Source organism: Felis catus, chromosome B2, assembly GCF_018350175.1.
Source record: "Felis catus isolate Fca126 chromosome B2, F.catus_Fca126_mat1.0, whole genome shotgun sequence".
In the NCBI taxonomy this organism is placed as follows: domain Eukaryota; kingdom Metazoa; phylum Chordata; class Mammalia; order Carnivora; family Felidae; genus Felis; species Felis catus.
In genome coordinates this window covers 92,970,058-92,988,519 of record NC_058372.1, presented here as the reverse complement: position 1 = coordinate 92,988,519, position 18,462 = coordinate 92,970,058, and the positions used below count along the sequence as shown (strand labels likewise).

Below are 18,462 nucleotides of genomic sequence, written 5' to 3'. Positions count from 1 at the left end.
TGGCTCCGGAGACTCCGTTCTGCTAATCCTCTGGTGGTTTTCTGGGTTATTTAGGCAGGTGTAGGTGGAATCTAAGTGATCAGCAGGACACGCAGTGAGCCCTGCGTCCTCCTACGCTGCTGTCTTCCCTCCCACCGATCTCAAAGGGAATTTTGAAATTATGCAGCCCACCCTACGATTTTTCTGCTTCTCAAACTAAGATCCAAATACATAACCTTATAACATACAGTACATGCTGGGGTAAATAAAACCTCAATATTAGTGAAATTTATCTTCCTATAATGTGATTTGGGATGTTTACTGGCAATTAAGTAATTAGTTCATACTTGGTCATGTGCCTTCTCCATGGGAAGTAGTGTGCTAAGTACTAAGGTACTGTATTGCACAAGGGCCATTGCCCTTAAAAACCTACATTCTAAAAGATGACACAAATAAATGAATTAGTAGGATAAATTCCAAGTTCTGATAAGTGTTATAAAGTCAATGAAAAGGATGCTAATATCAAGATTGGGCGTTTAGAGGGAATATACCTAATGCACTGTCACTTAAGCTGAGACCTAAACAGTAAAGAACTAGCCATATGAAGACCTGTGCAAACAGGGCTCTAGGGAGAGTAAATGCCATGTGAAAGTCCTTACAAAAAGTGATATTGGAGCTTAATGAGCAGGAGAATGTTGTGATGAAGAAGGAGAGGTAGTCATAGATAAGATCATTTGTGATCTTTTCTTTCGGAAATGTTTTGCAATGAGGGAGTGTGACATGACACTATACTCTCAGTGGGCAGTGGCTCGTTTCTAGGAAGCAATAAATTATTGTTATACATATATTAAGATGTCATAACCTCTAAGTAATAGTTTATAAATTAGTCCAATAAATAAAATCTTACTAGAGGGATATAGATTGGATAAGCAACATTCCCTTTCTTATCCCCCAAAGGTACTCCACCACCAGACACACACATCGGCCTTTGGACAATATGGATTTTAGTACCTGTCTAGAAATGATGAATTGGCAATTCATTAAAAATAATATATTGGGCATTTTTTAAGTGACAAGCTGTATTCTAGATGCTGTGAATTGAGCATTGACCAAAACAAGACCAAAATTCTAATATTATACTATGTATTTCCCCTTATCAATTAATAAAATATATTGTCTCACACAATTTTGTGGATAGATAGATAGATAGATAGATAGATCTGTGTTAGGGTCACAGAGTGAGAAGGACTCAGCTCTCCCTTGCTGGTTTGTGGGATGAAAGCGGTCACAGACTAGGGCATGAAGACTGCCTCTGGAATCTGAGGACGGCCTACTACCAACAACCAGTAAGGAAGTGAGAACTCCTTCCTAAAGTGACTAACTGTTGAATTTGGCTAACCAACTGAATGAGCTAGAAGCAGATTCATATTCTGAGCCTCCAAAGTAACACAGGTCTAGCAGATCTTGGATTGGTCTTCTAACACTTGGAGAAGAGGAACCAATTAAATGATATATATGTATATATATATTTGTATTTGTATTTTACATCTTCCAGGTTAATTAATTGTACTTATATAAGATAGTTTCTTGGGTACCCAAACATACAACAACAAAACATGGTCATCTGTCTATTCTTCTTATTGAAATAGGTAGACTTGTTAAGATGATCTCAATTTTCCCATTCTGTTTACACGCAACATTTCCTTGAAGCATTTTGTCCTTTAACCAATTAGTTAACAGTTGTATTAACATTTATTGATGTTGTAACAAATTTCAACAAAGTGGCTTAAAACAAAACGAACTTATTATATTACAGATCAGTAGGTCAGAAATCTGTGTCCACATCACCCAACTGGTTCCTCTTCTCCCAGTGTTAGAAGACCAATTCAAGGTCTGTTAGACCTTTATAGAGGCTCAGAGGATGAATCTGCTTCTAGCTCATTCAGTTGGTTAGCCAAATTCAGCAGTTTGTGACTTTAGGAAGGAGTTCCCACTTCCTTACTGGTTGTTGGTAGTAGGCCATCCTCAGATTCCAGAGGCAGTCTTCATGCCCTAGTCTGTGACCGCTTTCATCCCACAAACCAGCAAGGGAGAGCTGAGTCCTTCTCACTCTGTGAATCTAACTTCCTTTTCTCTTGTATCTATCTCACACATTCAGAGAGGTTTCTGTGCTTTAAGGGTTCAAGTGAGTACATTGGTCCCACTGTATAATCCAGAATAATTGCTGGATTTTAAGTTTGAAGCCTTAATGTAATCAGTCAATTCCTTTCACAGAAGTATGTAGATTAGTGTGTAATTAAATAACCAGAGGAGAGGGATATTGGCAGGATAGATTTAGTACTCCACCTACCACAGGAGGTATACAGTGTATTTGCCCTTATTAACCTTGAACATTTGGAGATACAAGGAAATACAACTATGAAACCAAATTTCTAAGCAGCATTGTCAACTGCTAGGTCCCTTAACTATACCCAGAAGGTGGTAGCCAATGATAGGGATCTATTTTCATGCAATTTTCTATGGAAGGATGGAGTAGTTTTCATTACCATTCATACTTCTACATCATGATTATTATAATTACCACAAACTTATACTGATACTTCACCTTTTAGTTATTAATTTTGAGTATGTGAGATAGAGAAAATAAATCCCCCCAAAAGAACAGAGTGTGCTCCTGAGGAAAATGGCAAAGATCACTACAAATTGCAGGTGATAATATCCTCTACAAGTTTCAACTATAGAGTAAGATTAGATACAGAATTTTATGTAACAGAAGCAGTCTTTTCTGAAAGCCAAGGACACTTTTCAGTCATTTGCCATTGTTGGATCCAGGGCTGAAACTTTTGGGTCATTGCAAGATATCCAAGTTCCCAGACTTATTCTGAAGGAAACTAGTTTGTAACTCAATCCCAAATTTTGAGTGTTCAATCTGATTGAAAGTTTTAGTGGTATTTAATGTCATTGTATTACTTCACAGCAAACAAAACTGCTTTCATTTTTCTATTGTTATTAATTGTGGTAAAATATGCATAAATAAAATTTCCATTTTAACAGTTTTTAGGTAGACAGTTCAATGACATTAAGAACTTTCACATTGTTATGCAACTATCACCGCCATCAATCTCTAGAATGTCTTTATCTTCTGAAACTGAAACCCCATACCCATTGAACAATGATTTATGATCCTCCCCTCCCCTCAGCCCCTGGTGATTACCATTTTATATACTTTCTGTATGAATTTCACTACTCTAGGTACCTCATATAATGGATACAACATAGTATTGGTCCTTTTGTGACTGGCTTATTTCACTAAGCATAATGTCTTCAGTGTTCATTCATGCAGCATGTGCAGAATTTTCATCCTCTTTAAGGCTCAATAATATATCATTGTATGTATATACACATTTTGTTTATCCATCTGTTTATGGACGTTTCACTTGCTTCCTATCTTCTGCTATTTTGAATAATGCTCCTGTGAACATGGATGTACAAATAATGTCTTTGAATGCCTACTTTTAATTCTTTTGTGTATCTAGTCTTAAGTGGAATTGCTAAGTAATATAGCAATTCTATGTTTAATTTTTTAGTAACTGTCTTACCATTTTCCACAGTGGCTGTACCATTTAACATGTTTACATCCCACCAGAAATACAAAAATGTTCCAATTCTTTTTACACACTTACCAACTCTTTTTATTTTCTGTTTTTGTTGTTGTTGATAATAGTCATCCTGGTGAGTGCAAAGTGGTATCTCATTGTGATTTTGATTTGCATTTTTCTAATGATTAGTGCTGTTGAGCATCTTTTGCTATGTTTACTGGCCATGTGTTTATCTTTTCTGAGAAATGTTTAATTAAGTCCTCTTCCCATTTTTAATCAGAGTTTTTGTTGTTCTGTTGAGTTATATAAGTTCTTTGTATATTCTGAATATCAAGCTCACCAGATATATAATTTAGAAATATTTTCTTCCATTTCATGGGCTGCTTTTCACGTTGTTTATAGTGTCTTTTGAAGCACAATTTTTTTTAATCTTAATGTGGTCCAATTTATCTATTTTTCTTTTGTTGACAGTGATTTTGTTGCCATATCTAAGAAATCATTGCCAAATCAATTGAACGCCCCCCCCCCCCCCATGTTTTCTTCCAGTAGGTTTATAGTTTTAGGTCTTAACGTTTAGAAACATTCCTTTGCCTGCCTGCCAGCCTGCCTTTCTTCCTCCCTCCCTCCTTCTCTCTCTCTGTCTTCCTCCCTCCTTTCTTCTCTCTCTCTTTCTCTCTTCCTTCCTTCCCCTTTCATTCCTTCCTCCCTCCCTCCCTTCTTTCTCCCTCTTGCCTCCCCTCCTTCCTTCCTTCCCTCCTTCCCTCGATATTTCTGTCTTTCTGCTTTTGGATATCCAGAGTTTCCAGCAATATTTGTTGAAAAGGCTGTCCTTCTTCTAACTGAATGATTGTGGCAACCTTGCCAAAAATATTTGACTATAGATGCAAGGGTTTATTTCTGGGCTCTTAATTGCATTTCATTGGTTTACAAGTCTATGTTTATGTTGGTATTATGCTGTTTGATTGCTGTAGCTTTTTAGTAAGTTCAGAAATCAGAAAGTGTGAGACCTCCAACTTTGTTCTTTCTCAAGATTGTTTTCACTATTTAGAGCCTTTGAAATACCACATGAATTTTAGAATTGAATTTTCATTTTCTGCAAAAAAAAATCATTGGGGTTTTGATACGGATTACATTGATTCTGTAGAATGTTTTGGGCAGTATCGACATCTTAACAATACTGCCTTTCTATCCATGAATACTGAATATATTTCCACGTACTTGTATCTTCAATTGTTTTCCAGCAACATTTTGTAGTTTTCAGTGTATGAGACTTTCTTCTTGGTTTTTATTCCTAAGTATTTTGTTCTCTTTGATACTGTTATAAATGGAATTTATTTCTTAATTTCCTTTTTGGATTGTTTATTGTGAGTATATAGAAACAAACTGATTTTTGTATTTTGATTTTGTATGCTGAAACTTTGCTGAATTCGATAATTAGTTCCAATATTTTTGTGTGTGTGGAAAGTAACTCTTAATTTAAAGTATTTCTACCATGATGGTAGGCACTTATTCTTAATTAATTTGTCTTCCTAAGGGGATATATAAGTTTCTTAAACTTAGTCACTTAGTTGTTACTGTGTTGGAAGAAGAAAACTAGATTCAGATTCTTGATATTTCCAGCAAAGCAGACATCCATTAGAGCCCTATTGAAGTCACCTCCACTCAAAGCTGAAGAAGTCATTTTTATTTGTCTTATTTTGAGTTGTTTGTTAATTATTATTATTATTATTATTATCATTATTATTATTTTCACACCCCAGGCTTAGTTCAGGGAGCAGGGTGCATGAGTTTTTTCTTGATGACCCATCAACTTTTTAAAAACTCACTGTATCCCTTCTAAACAAGTCCTTTTTGTCCATGTAGGGCCTCAGGTCCTTAGGAGTTTCCTGCTTCTGCTTCTCTACTTAATTGTCACTGTCTCACCAGAGCCAATAAAACCAGACAACCATACCTGGAAAATTCAGAGTGGAAAGGGGAGTGAGGTAAAGAAGGAAAGAAAAACTGGAGACTATTATTTCAAAAATACCCCCTCACACTAACTCATTTTACAAGGCGTTGGACAAAAAGTAGTAATCAGACTAAAGCTTTTAAGTCTCTGATTTGTCTCTATTTCTCCATGAAAATAAGTAGCAAGGATGTTTGCACTTAGGGCTTATGGTAGGGGAGTAGTGATAAACACTGAATTGGGCTTGAGCCTTTCCCAATGTTTGTGCCCAAGAAAACCCAAGACCTAACTCAGGACATAGATAACTCTAGAACAGCATTGTCCAGTAGGAAGACAGCTACATATATAATTAGAAGTTTTCTAGTAGACACATTCAAACATGTAAAAATAAACAGGCCAAATAGTTTTAATGTAGTATTTTATTCCACTCAGGTTATCCAAATATCCAAAACACAGACTCATACTTGTCACACTCTCTCTCACTTTTTCTCCTTTTTCCTCAGCTCACCTTTGGTTCACCTCATGCAGAATTCTAGTTGTATCCTTCAATACATCCTTCAGTGTCCAACTTTATTACTATAACAGCTCTTTTGGAAATTGGCACTTAATTGCTAATTACTAAATTAGAATGAAACTATTTAGTTCTCCTTTTACTTAACCTTTCCCTCTATAAAACTCCTCTCTTTGTGCAATTATACTTTTTCTTAATTTTCTTGGTACACGTCTCATTCATAGCTCACCCCTAAGTATATTTCACCTATGCCTGTATTTACTGCCTACTTCATTTTTTGTAGAAGTGGGCCTTAATCAAGGAATCACATTTGAAACCTTTTGAAAAATATAAATTCCTTGATATTTCTGAGGATTTTTGTTCAGTAATACTGATGATCAACTCAGTTATCTGTAAATTTAAGAAAACTGATGATGTTGAATTCTGATGTTGATGCCCAGGTAGGATTGATAAAGACTGATCAAAAAAAACCAGTTACACATATACTCCCACCTTCACCATGCTCTTTTATGTGTCAGGATATTTGTTCATCATGTTTCTTTTGCCTGGATTCCTCAAAATCAGAAACCTGGGCAAATTTAGCAAGACTTTGGTTTAATACTAGGAGGCTTACATACTTCTGGCTAACTTCAACTCCATTACCTAAATCAGCCTTTTGGTTTGAAATACTGTCAGTTAAATACTGATAAAGGGCAAAAATGTCATGTTAGGACATGCATGGTTTCTAATGTTTCAGATTGGGAGACTATCTTAGTATTTTTATAAAGTTTGTGGCAGTAAATATTACAATATATTTTTATTGAATAAAAATCTAGTATATTTATATCAGTATGCACTTGATGTCCCTGGATTTTTTTATGCCATTATATATCTGTGCCATTTGTATCTAATTTGTGCCAGCTTAGAGTTACATAAACATATTCACATTGGTATTTCAAGTAAGAAAAAAATGAATATGTTCCTTTTGAAATCACTCAGTTTAATTTTTTAATCAAAGCATTGGGTATGTACCATAACTCTAAAATAAATCTTTAGGACATGTAGCTATTATCACATTATAACTCAAGATGTGTGCCTTGAGAATATTTTTCATGATTCATTTATAATTAATGCCTGTGAACATTTCCCATATAATGATGATTTAACATTCTAAGATATTGAAACCAGTCAATATAATTTTACCTCATAATACTCAACTAGTTCTATGAAAATGCAAATTAAAGATCAGAGTATTAGGCAAATCAAATTTACATGCATATGGTGTATATACATAAAATGATTCAGAATATTGGATATCATTACCCACTCATTATACTCATAGACCATAATAAGGAACAAGAGGAATTTGCCACATAAAAGACATTAACAAAATGGAAAATTTTACAGGCATACAATTTATATTCTAAGCCCTAACATGGACCTGAATGCCAAAATCTATACAGCTAACAAAATAAAGGTAAAAGCAACATTTCTTTCAGCAAACTGATGAATATCTCTATAGGAAATAAACTCAATGAGGTTGGATATTATCTAGATCTCTTCAAAAGAACTTGAAAATACACATTGTTTTTTCTATTTAAATATTGGAATAACTCACTAAAGTGAACATAAACATGCAGTATAGTAATTTTGAGGTTAAGAACACATTTTTAAAATTTAGCAGTGGCTTGAATTGTGGATTTACTGTTTACTAGTTATATTATCTTGCATGCATTTCTTAACTTAATTCTATACTTTTACAATATAGAATATAACTAATCTATCACAGGAACACTGTTAGTATAAATACTATAATTATGGAAATATTAATGTGTGCATATAATTATGGAACTAATAATGTCTGCATATAGTAAGTGTTCAGTATGTATCATGTAATATTTTTTCTAGTGAAACCAAACGGAAACTCACACTTTCATCTTTTTTCAAATGGCTGTTATTTTTTCTTAAATTTATTTTTATTTATTTTGAGAGGGAGAGAGAGCACACAAGAGCATGAGTAGCAGAGGGACAGAGAGCGAGGGAGAGAGAGAATCCTAAGCAGGCTCCACACTGTCAGGCCAGAGCCCCACGTAGGTTTCTATCTCACTGAACCATGAGATCATGACCTGAGCCGAGATTAAGAGTCTGACATTTAACTGACTGGGCCACCAGGTGCTCTGCAAATGCTTTTTAAAAGTGTATAAGTGTAAATTTAAATCTTTTCATCTTAAATAAAAAATAAATGCATTTATAAAAGCATTATTATATCATCAAATACAATACATTTAGAATGCTTGTTAAATTCCACTTTTAATGTTTTTGGAAGTAGAAATATTAGAATACTAATGCTGGAATACAAAGAAAGCATTTAATATTTATTATTAAAAAATAATGTGGAAAAATAAATCCAGAGCAAATTTGAGGAGGAAAATATCAAATTTTCATTCTCTCTTGGCGTCTCAATATCTGTACCTTTAATTTCAGATTCTGCCTTTTACTTTTATGTGATTTTGAAAAACTCAATTTCCTTATGTGTAACCCAGAAATAATAGCAAATTCATAGATTATTATAATTTTTAACTTACTAAGGTAAATTATAGAAAAATATTTTGTAATGTGAAGAGAACTCTTTAAGTGTTGTTTACATGTATTTTTAGTTTGCTCATTAGAAAATAAAATATAGATTCTTCACTTGGTCTGCAATTTACTTAAAATTGAAAAAAGAAAAGAAAAAAAAACAAATGAGTAATGTTTGAAGTCCCTTTCAAAATGGAATTATATCCCATTTGTACCTTACACTTTTCTAAAAGCTTTGTATCAGAAATTCGTTTCAGAAATTCAAAGGAGTAAAAATCTTTCTCAGGTAATAAGATAAGGCCCAGCTTCAAAATATACTCTTGTTAATAGAATATTATATATCCCTAAGAATGACTTGGACAAAATTCTGGAACTTTAGTACATGAAGGAAAAAAAAAAAAACCTCAGGTTTGCAGAATAATACCTTCAATACGAATTCATCAATTTAAATATGCATTTATATATGCATGTATATGTATATATACATACACATATATAGGCATACATACATACATAAATATGCAAATATATTTGTATATATGTATGCCAATGTAGAGAAATAGAACCAGAAAGATACACCAAACTATTGACAAACTAATTACCTCTGAGATAAGGAAATAAACAATAGCCTTATTAAAAAAGGATTTTCACCTTTTACTTTACATATTTCTGAACTGATTAAACTTTCCTATGAGAATATTTCTTTGTATTATTTGGATAATTAAAACACCAATGAAAAGAAAAATATATTTAACTTCTATTAAAGAAAATGGTCATTCATAGTTAATATCTGCAAACTGGAATATCAAGCCTAAATTTCTAATACTGTCAGATAGCATCTCTAGTAGACTTGAAAAATCTGACTTCAAACTTCCAAGCTGAATAGTCAGATTCAAAATATATATTCAGGAGTTCAAACATTCCACTGATATTATTAGCTAAATCAGTATTAGGTCTTAAAAATAGAAATTGAGTGGCACCTGGGTGCTCAAAGCAACTGACTTTGGTTCAGGTCATGAGGTCATGGTTCGTGAGTTCAAGGCCCGTATTGGGCTCCATGCTGACAGCGCAGAGCCTGGAGCCTGCTTCAGATTCTGTGTTTCCCACTGTCTCTGCCCCTTCCCTGCTCATGCTCTGTCTCTCTGTCTGTCAAAAATAAATAAACAGTCAAAATAGAAATTGATAACTGGTTTTTACTTCTGCGTGTCCACATAGACTCTGTGGCTGGGGTTAGAAGCAGTACTCATTCAGAGTTAGAAATATCAACCTTAAAACTATGTGTACCTGCAAAGTGAAACATCTGATCAAACATCCTGGTAATATATGTTTATTTTACTCCAGTTCAAATATGTGAGTATCTGCAAACATCTAGATTTCCTAACACCTTAATTTTGCTCCATCTTTTAAACTGGAGCACATTTCTTTTTAAAAAAAAAAGTTATGGTAGTTATATATATGCTATGGTATGTATAATATGTATGAAATGCTTTCATAAAGAAATTAACCCCTAAGGATAAATGATTAACTGGTTTACTTTGTATGTCATGATCTATCAAGTTCTTGAAATTAAGTGCAGTTGAGGTGTTATGCCTCTACAATTTTTCAATTTAATATACACATGTATATACAGTTGTGTATATGATTAAAGCACATTTGTGTTTTTATTCATTTATTTATTTATTTTGAGAGAGAGAGAGAGAGAGAGAGGGAATCAGAATCCCAAGCAGGCTCCATGCTCAGCACAGAGCTGAGGCAGAGATCTATCTCACAACCATTAGATCATGACCTGAGCCAAAATTGAGTCAGATGTTTAAAGCACTGAGCCACCAAAGCGCCCCACATTTGTGATTTTGAACTTTTGGAGAAGTGGAAGCAGATATAGGAGACTAAAAAGCATAGCTGTAAGAGGAATGGCTATTGGACAAGAATATAAAAATGATGCTTTATTAAACTTCTGAGTAGATACATAATTTTGCCTACAGGTTAAGCAACTAGAATAACTGTATTTATATGAAATCCTTCTAGCGATAGTCTCCTGATTACTAAGGAATTACTGAGTTGATGCCATAGCATATGGTGATGAAATTAAAAATTTTCAAGCTTCCAGGAGTCTCGGCTTATTCCACTGAAATAAACCTGCAGCCTATTTAAGGGGTAACAAAATATTTTGCTGAAATTATTAAAATGTGATAAAATTAAACATAATTTGACTTCTTTTTATTCCCAAAGCACCTTTGTTAACGTTTCAATGCAAGATTTCAGAAATTAAACTCATATATTGATAGTCTTCCTATTCGTTTTTTTTTCTCACTTTCATTCACCCCAATATTTATTTTTCTTATCCAGTTTCCAACATAAAATGTATAGTTTTGACTGTGTCCATGTGCTACATACTGCTTTAGTTGTGGAAATTAAAATAAAAGTAAAAATATCCCTGCATTCAAATAAGGTAGACAGCCCCTGAATATAATAAAATGTATGTAATAGGCTCAAAGGAGACAAGGGCCAACAAAACCCACAAAATAAAAAGCAAACTAAAGAGCAGGGGTGGGTAACAAGTGCCACTTTGTAATGCTAACTGGGGTGGTCAGGATAGACCTCCAAAAGAAAGATGTCAAAGGAGCGAAGACCTGAAAGAGGTGACGGAGGAAGATTTCCACATATTGGAATGAAGATATCTCTAAGCAGAGCAAGAGCCCAGTGCAACAGATCCTTGAGACTTGAATATAAAAGTATGTTAAGGGAGCTGGAGGAGGCCTTGTGTAACATGTGCAATTTGAAAGGAAAGAAGAGTAGTAGAAATAGGCATTAGTAAGGATACTGGGAGCTAGTTCATGTTCTACAGGCCATTCTAAATACATTGGCTTTTGGAGACCTTTCTAGGGCTTTTGCATAAAAGAATGGTAGGATCTACTTGTATTTTATTTTATTATTTTTTTAAGGTTTATTTATTTATTTTTGAGGGGGTTGTGGAACGAGCAGAAGGGAGGGGTGGGCAGAAAGAGAGGGAGACAGAATCTCAAGCAGACTCAAATTCACCAACTGGGACATCAGGACCTGAGTTGAAATCAAGAGTTGGACGCTCAACCAGCTGAGCCACCCAGGCACCCCTACTTATATTTTTAAATAATTACTTAGGTAGAGCAGCTGAGAATCAGCATAAGGGTCCAAAGGTGGAAGCAGGGAGATTACTTAAAAGGCTTTTGGAGCAATGCTCACAACTTCTGCTGGAAAGGCCACGTGTGGAGCATATGTAATTCCTTTAGATTCCAGCGCCTGGTCAGTGCTCCAGTTGGTTCTCACTGCAGCACCCCAGGCTGGGCCCTGGTGAAGCTGAGAGAGGTGGCAATTCTGAGGCCCCAGTAGTTCAAGGGTGGTCAGTTTGCCACTCATTGGGGCTTTATTCCTCTTGTGATTTGCCTGGCCTACTTTAGAAACAAAAGATTTGGGTCATCTGGATTTGGAAAACCATAGAGGAAGAGGAATGTTCACTTGGTAATAATTCATCAAACTGTACATATATGGCATATGTATTCCAATGTACATGTTACAAGTCAATAAGAAGCTGAAAATGGTTAAACATGGAATTTAGGTTGGGAAAAGAGGGCAAAAAGGAAATCAAAGTGATGAGGACTGTATGATCAATCGATCGATCCAGGTCATAGTGGGCTGGAAAACTGTTAGAGATTGTGTAATAAAAGAAATGTGTTGGAATGCTATGAGGTTGTAGATATTGTGTGTGTTAGTTTGCTAGGGCTGCCATACCGAATTACCACAGACTGGCTGGCTTAAATAATAAAAAATTATTTCCTTACAGTGCTGGAGGCTTGGAAGTCCAAGATCAACTTATTGACAGGGTTGGTTTTATTCTGAGGCCGCTCTCTCACAGGATTGCATATGACCATTGTTTTCCTCTGTTTTTACATGGTCTTATCTCTGAGAACCACATTTATGTGTCCTAATCTCTTCTTACAAGGACACCATCATAGTGTATTAAGGTACACCCATATGGCCTCATTTTACCTTAATTACCTTTTTAAAGGCATTTTCATACAGGTACATTGTGAGGTACTAGGAGTCAGGAGTTCAACATAGGCACTTGGGGTAGGGGTACCATAGCTCATCCCATAACAGTGTGGGATGCCTGAAATTAAGACTGGAGGAAAATTATTGTGTAATAATAAGGTCTAGGACATGACTATGGAAATGAATAGCTGAGGTAATGTGCAGGGCAAGATCACTGGAAGAGAAATGTGCCAGTAATGGTCATATTTGTGTATAATGAAATTACCTAAAATTAATACAGGAACAGTGTGTTGGAAGAATTGACAGTAAGCAGGAAGCTAAAATAGAAGTGATCTGAGAGTGTAGAAGAAAGTATTACTGAAGTGAGATAATATGGACCCGTGACATGAAATTCAGTGTTGTGGGATTTTGAAAGTAAAGAAGGAAAATGGTCTGAGAGCAACAATGGAATGCAAAGAGGACCCTTAGCTCCAACACCAGGACCATTAATATATGGGTTATGATAGAAAAATGGTGTACCTGTTAAGAAGGCTACAAGTAGTAAGACTCAGAGAAGTCATTTATTGAAAGACTATGGAAATAATCAGAGAAGTGGCTAAGGATTTAATGTTGTTGTGATGTAGAAATCCTATAGTGACACTGTAAATATTTAGAAGTGCATATGGATGTATATGTATATGTATATACATATATGTATGTATATATATATGTATATATATATATGTGTGTGTGTGTGTGTGTGTGTATAGATATATATATGTACAAAAAACATGCAGAAACATGTAGACACACAGTCATGTGGGTACACACACACATGGAGTTTGTACCTGTGAACCAGAATGGGCACTTTTCCAAAATATTTTACTTATGTCCCTGTTGTAATTAAATAGCTTCAAGAGAAACATTAGCTATTGGACAGTTTACAACTCCAGAAAATAGGTGACTTGGTATGAAAGGTCACTTTCCAGAGAGGTCTATTATGGCTTTTTGTTTCTTTCCACTCTTTCCCCTTGCATCTGTTACTTCCCATGCATGCCACCCCCCTACTACCATGCTGTCACCTGTAGCATCCCTCTTGACTTTCTAAATGTAAGGAAAAGCTGAAACTTAGAAATTTAAAACTAGAGAGCCAGTGACTACATCTTGGAATTGAGACAAATTCAGGAATGGCTCAGAACCAGCCCAGACCTTCTCATAGTAAGTGCAATGCAAAAGGATTATTGAAGCGTTTTTCATTTTGTCAAACATTTTATTTTTTCTTTCCTTCTATTCATTATGACGTTTTTCGATCTTGCTTGGTTGAATTTGCTATCTGACTCTTAGATACTATTTCAACCAAAATCAAACAAATCATAGATTCCTGTTTGCTCTAAAAATAGAATGAGGAAAGTGAATTATCCCCTTTAAAATCAAAGCAGCCATTTTGTATAAAATTTACATAAAGCACAAGAAAGAAAAAAAAACAAAAGGGAATATCTCAAAAAATGAAAGATCATGATTCATATTTCAATTAAATTATTCTGAGGAAACAGTATGGATATTTCATTGCACCTCTTTATAAAGGTTTTTAAGGCTGTAAATTGTTGCTTAATACATCAAAATATAATTAGTTGAGATGATCAAGAGCAATTTTCTCTTCTTTATTAAATCTTCTATTAGAGAAAATACTTATAGTAAGGATATATATATTTTATACTTAAAATCAATACATTGTTTTAAGAGTATAATCCCTAACATTTCAGATGTTATTTAAAACCACAATTGTGTGACATGTAACAAGAAATCTAGTTGAGACTGCTAAATATAAGTTCTCAGCAAAATTTTAACTTCTTTGACAATTTGTATCTTTCAACTGAGTAACTAGCACTCTAAAATTATTTTTTCCCTTGTTTATCTTCTTGAGGTGAACCACATGAACTGGCTTGCTCAATTTTCTTCTGTTTTTATGTCTCAACACAGAAGCAGTCAGTCATACGAAAGTACAGATGTTCTCAAATAATCATGTTCCAGAGACGTGGAGAATGGAGAATCTCAGTGGATTTGAAATATTTCTAAAATTGGATCAGAAACTTTTATAGCACACTTTAGTCTTCTGAAGTAGATGCTTAAAGAATTCAGAATAAATCTGCTTGTCTCCTATCCTATTAAAATGGCAACATTCCTGTTGTGCTACATAGCTTGCTTTGCTAAGCTGAAAAATTAATTATTTGTTTTTGTTTAAAAGAATAATCTAGTCGCTGCTTATCCACAGGGGATATGTTCCAAGACCCCCAGTGAATGCCTCAAACTGGATAGTATTGAACCCTATATATACTTTTATTTTCTGTATATACATACCTATGATAAAGTTTAATCTATAAATGAAGCACAGTAAGCAATTATGATAACAGAACAGTTGTAACAGTATATTATAATGTTGTGAATATGATTCCTCTCTGTCTCCAAATATCTTATTGTACTGTATTCACCCCTCTTGTGATGATGTGAGATGATAAAATGGTTATGGGATGAGAAAGAGTGAGGGGAGTGACTCAGGCATTGTGACCTAGCATTAGGCTACTCTTGATCTTCTCATGATATGTCAGGAGGATCATTTCCTCAGAAGGTCAATTATTTGCTTGTAAACCACAAAGAGGAAGGACTACTGTGCACTTAGAGTCAGGGTCTAGAGCTCTGCTTTTGATGTTCATTTGGAATTTGTATTTGAAGAGAAAAATGTATACAGTAATGAATGAGTTTTTGTATAAGTCCTGCCAAATATACTTTATATTCTCTGTATCTTGCACAAGATCTGTCTGGTTAAAGTCTACTCTAATTTCTAAATTCTATTTATTCTTCTTGAATTTGTTTCATTTTGCATGGGTTTTAGCACAAGTCATATTACATAGTTTCTTTTAGTTTTGCCCAGATATGGGTTAAAATTTGAAACTCTTTATGTGTCTGCATATATAATCATTTCAAATCCTTTTTCCTACCCTAAGTAATCAGAAGGATAATCCATATAATTTTTTTCTATATTAACTAATTTCTTTTACTTGTGGTGTTATAAAAATCTGCTTACTCTTTTTATTTTCTTAGGAGTTTTGACATGTGAATATTCTGAAATAATATCCAAATAGAACAATGGAGGATTGTTGGAGGTCATTGTGAGGTCATGATCAATGGGTGAAGCAAGATTTGGACCTTGGCCATAGGAGACTTCTCACCCCATTCCCATAGTGGGAGCCATTTTCAATTACACAGCCTTGACAGCAATATGTTGTTGAGACCATCTGGACTGACCACATTGATGAATCCAATTAAGACCTCTGTATAAACTTTTAAGATTCTGGTGGGCAGATTTGGAGATCTACTCATCTTGTGGCCACTCAAGTTAACCTTTATAAGTAAATTCTTGCTTATTAAACAAGCCACCTATCAATCTGGAGTGATCTGCCTCTTTCTTCTGCCTCTCTTTGCCCTTTGTGTACTAGGCTAGTTTAGCAACCAACAAGGATAACTACCAAATATTTATGCATCAGTGTTTCTGCCATTAGGAGAGGTTTTCCTTTGCTGATCAAAATAAACTCATAAGATAAAGCCTATGTTAACAGGATCACAGAGTGCATAAATCTTTTGCCTTGACTCAGTTTACATAATAATAAGTTGTATATTTTATTCTGATTTAACTGTTTGCCAACGTTTCTTAAGTGTATATGTTTTGTCTCTCCAGCTGATATAAGTAATAGAAGACAGGCTACATGTTCATTTTTATACCTCTAGAGTATCTTCAGAGGCATTCAATAAGTAGGGCTGACTCTTATTTACATTTTAAAATTTGTCTATTAAAATCTCTTATTAGTTATTGGATTCTGTTGGTAAAAATCATATTAATTCCTCTTAGGAAACTACGAAATCCAAAGCTATCTGATAAGTAAAACTAGGACCCATTAAGGAGAACATGCTATTGAAAAGTCATGGCACTGCAGTATTCTGCTCTAATTTAATTTTTAAAAAACATTTATTTATTTTTGAGAGAGAGAAAAACAGAGAGCTAGCAGGGGAGGGGCAGAGAGAGAGGGAGACATGGAATCTGAAGCAGGCTCTAGGCTTCATGCTGTCAGCACAGAGACGACTCACCAACCTTGAGATCATGACCTGAGCTGAAATCAGACGCTTAACCAACTGAGCCACCCAGGTGCCCCAGATCTACTTTAATACTTCTAGTAAATATATTCTATACTGACTGAATATAATGCTAAACAAACAGTGGTAATGTCAAAAAAAAAGAAAAAACATGGGGCGCCTGGGTGACTCAGTCACTTAAGCATGAGAATTCGGCTCAGGTCACGATCTCAAGATTTGTGAGTTCGACCTCTGCGTCAGGCTCTGTGCTAACAGCTCAGAGCCTGGAGCCTGATTCAAATTCTGTGTTTCCCTCTCTCTATGCCCTTCCCCAGCTCATGCTCTGTCTCTCTCAAAAATAAACGTTAAAAAATTAAGAAAAAAAGAAAAATTATTCTTTTCTGAGACAAACCTGACCATAGGAGTACATCTGGACTATGTGCACTCTAATGATACTAATTATTCGACACGATTTTAAATCACATATATCTGTCTATATCATGGAAGTTTTGTGCTTGTAACATGTTATGGTTCCAAATGGCTTTTAAATCAATATTTTTATGTTTAAATATGTTGAAATCAGTTAGACTTCTATCTGCAATAATTAGAGACCAATAGGGGTTTATCTCCAACTACCTAGTCTTTAGTATTTCTGGAACTTAAATAGTATGCACAAGTGAAAAACCAATCTTACAATATATTTGTGCTATTTACTATATATATGATACATGTAATATGTATTAACTTGTCTGTAAAATCATTTATATTGATAAGTTATAGTACAAACGTTGAAAAGTGTTTCCTAAAAATAATGACTTCTCTTGGGATTTGAACAAAATATTTCATCAGTAATTCTCTTTTTGTTTAGCTCTTTTTGTGAACTCTGCAACCTGAGTCAATTGTACAAAAAACAGCAACTTCTCGGATACAGAAGATCCCGCAACTCCAGGTAATATGGTCATGGCAGAGATTAACTATAGGTCATGTTCACTTATCCCTTACCATCTAGATATCTCATTCAAGAGTCAGAAAGAGTATAACAGTAATTTTGTATAGTTACAGTCAGACAAGAGAAAGTTACAGCCATCTGAGAAACAATGCCCTACCTCCAACCCCCACCAGTTGAAAAGGTTATTTCCAAGTGTGAACAAACATAATTTGTAATTGGTTACAATGGATTTTTTGTTTTGTTTTCATTTTTTATGTTTTATTTTATTTTATTTTGGTTACAATGGGTTTAAACAGAGAATAGAGGTTTTGTTTCAATTTGAAACAAGTCTCAAAAAACATTGATTTTTAGGGAGGAAAGGGAGAGGTTTGGTTTGGACTGGAGTATGAGGAAGCTGACTAGACTATACTGATTATGCTGGAGGGAAACAGCTAGTGAAAAAGCCCAAAAGGGATAATCTGCAGACATTGATATAGGAGAGGTACAAGAGCTCTGGCACGGCCTAAATGTTTCATGAGTTATCTCATCATTTAAAAAGCGAGGCATTGTGTGTAGGCTGGTTTTAGGAAAACCACTCGTTCTAATTGTGGAGTTCAAGGAATGTAGTTGAGACTGCTAGGGGAAGTGCCTCTTAAAAGTTAGGATGGTATTAGGGACCCAAGAAGGTAACAGGAATTCAGAGCAGAGCAATCAAAGAGGGAACAGAAACAGTAATTAAACACAAAATAAAATAGAGAAACAAAGCAAGACAGTGTCAGCTATTTCTTAGGTCTCCAGGCTCCCTTACCTTTCT

General features: G+C 34.7%; 1 long non-coding RNA gene across 1 annotated transcript in view; it reads left to right on the top strand.

Moving 5' to 3' along the window:
* LOC111560505 overlaps positions 1–18,462 on the top strand; it is a 1,125,299-nt gene that overhangs the window by 871,423 nt on the left and 235,414 nt on the right. The window contains exon 10 of the long non-coding RNA XR_006598120.1: positions 17,589–17,669. This is a non-coding gene — a long non-coding RNA (uncharacterized LOC111560505). The remainder of the gene's footprint in view (positions 1–17,588; positions 17,670–18,462) is intronic.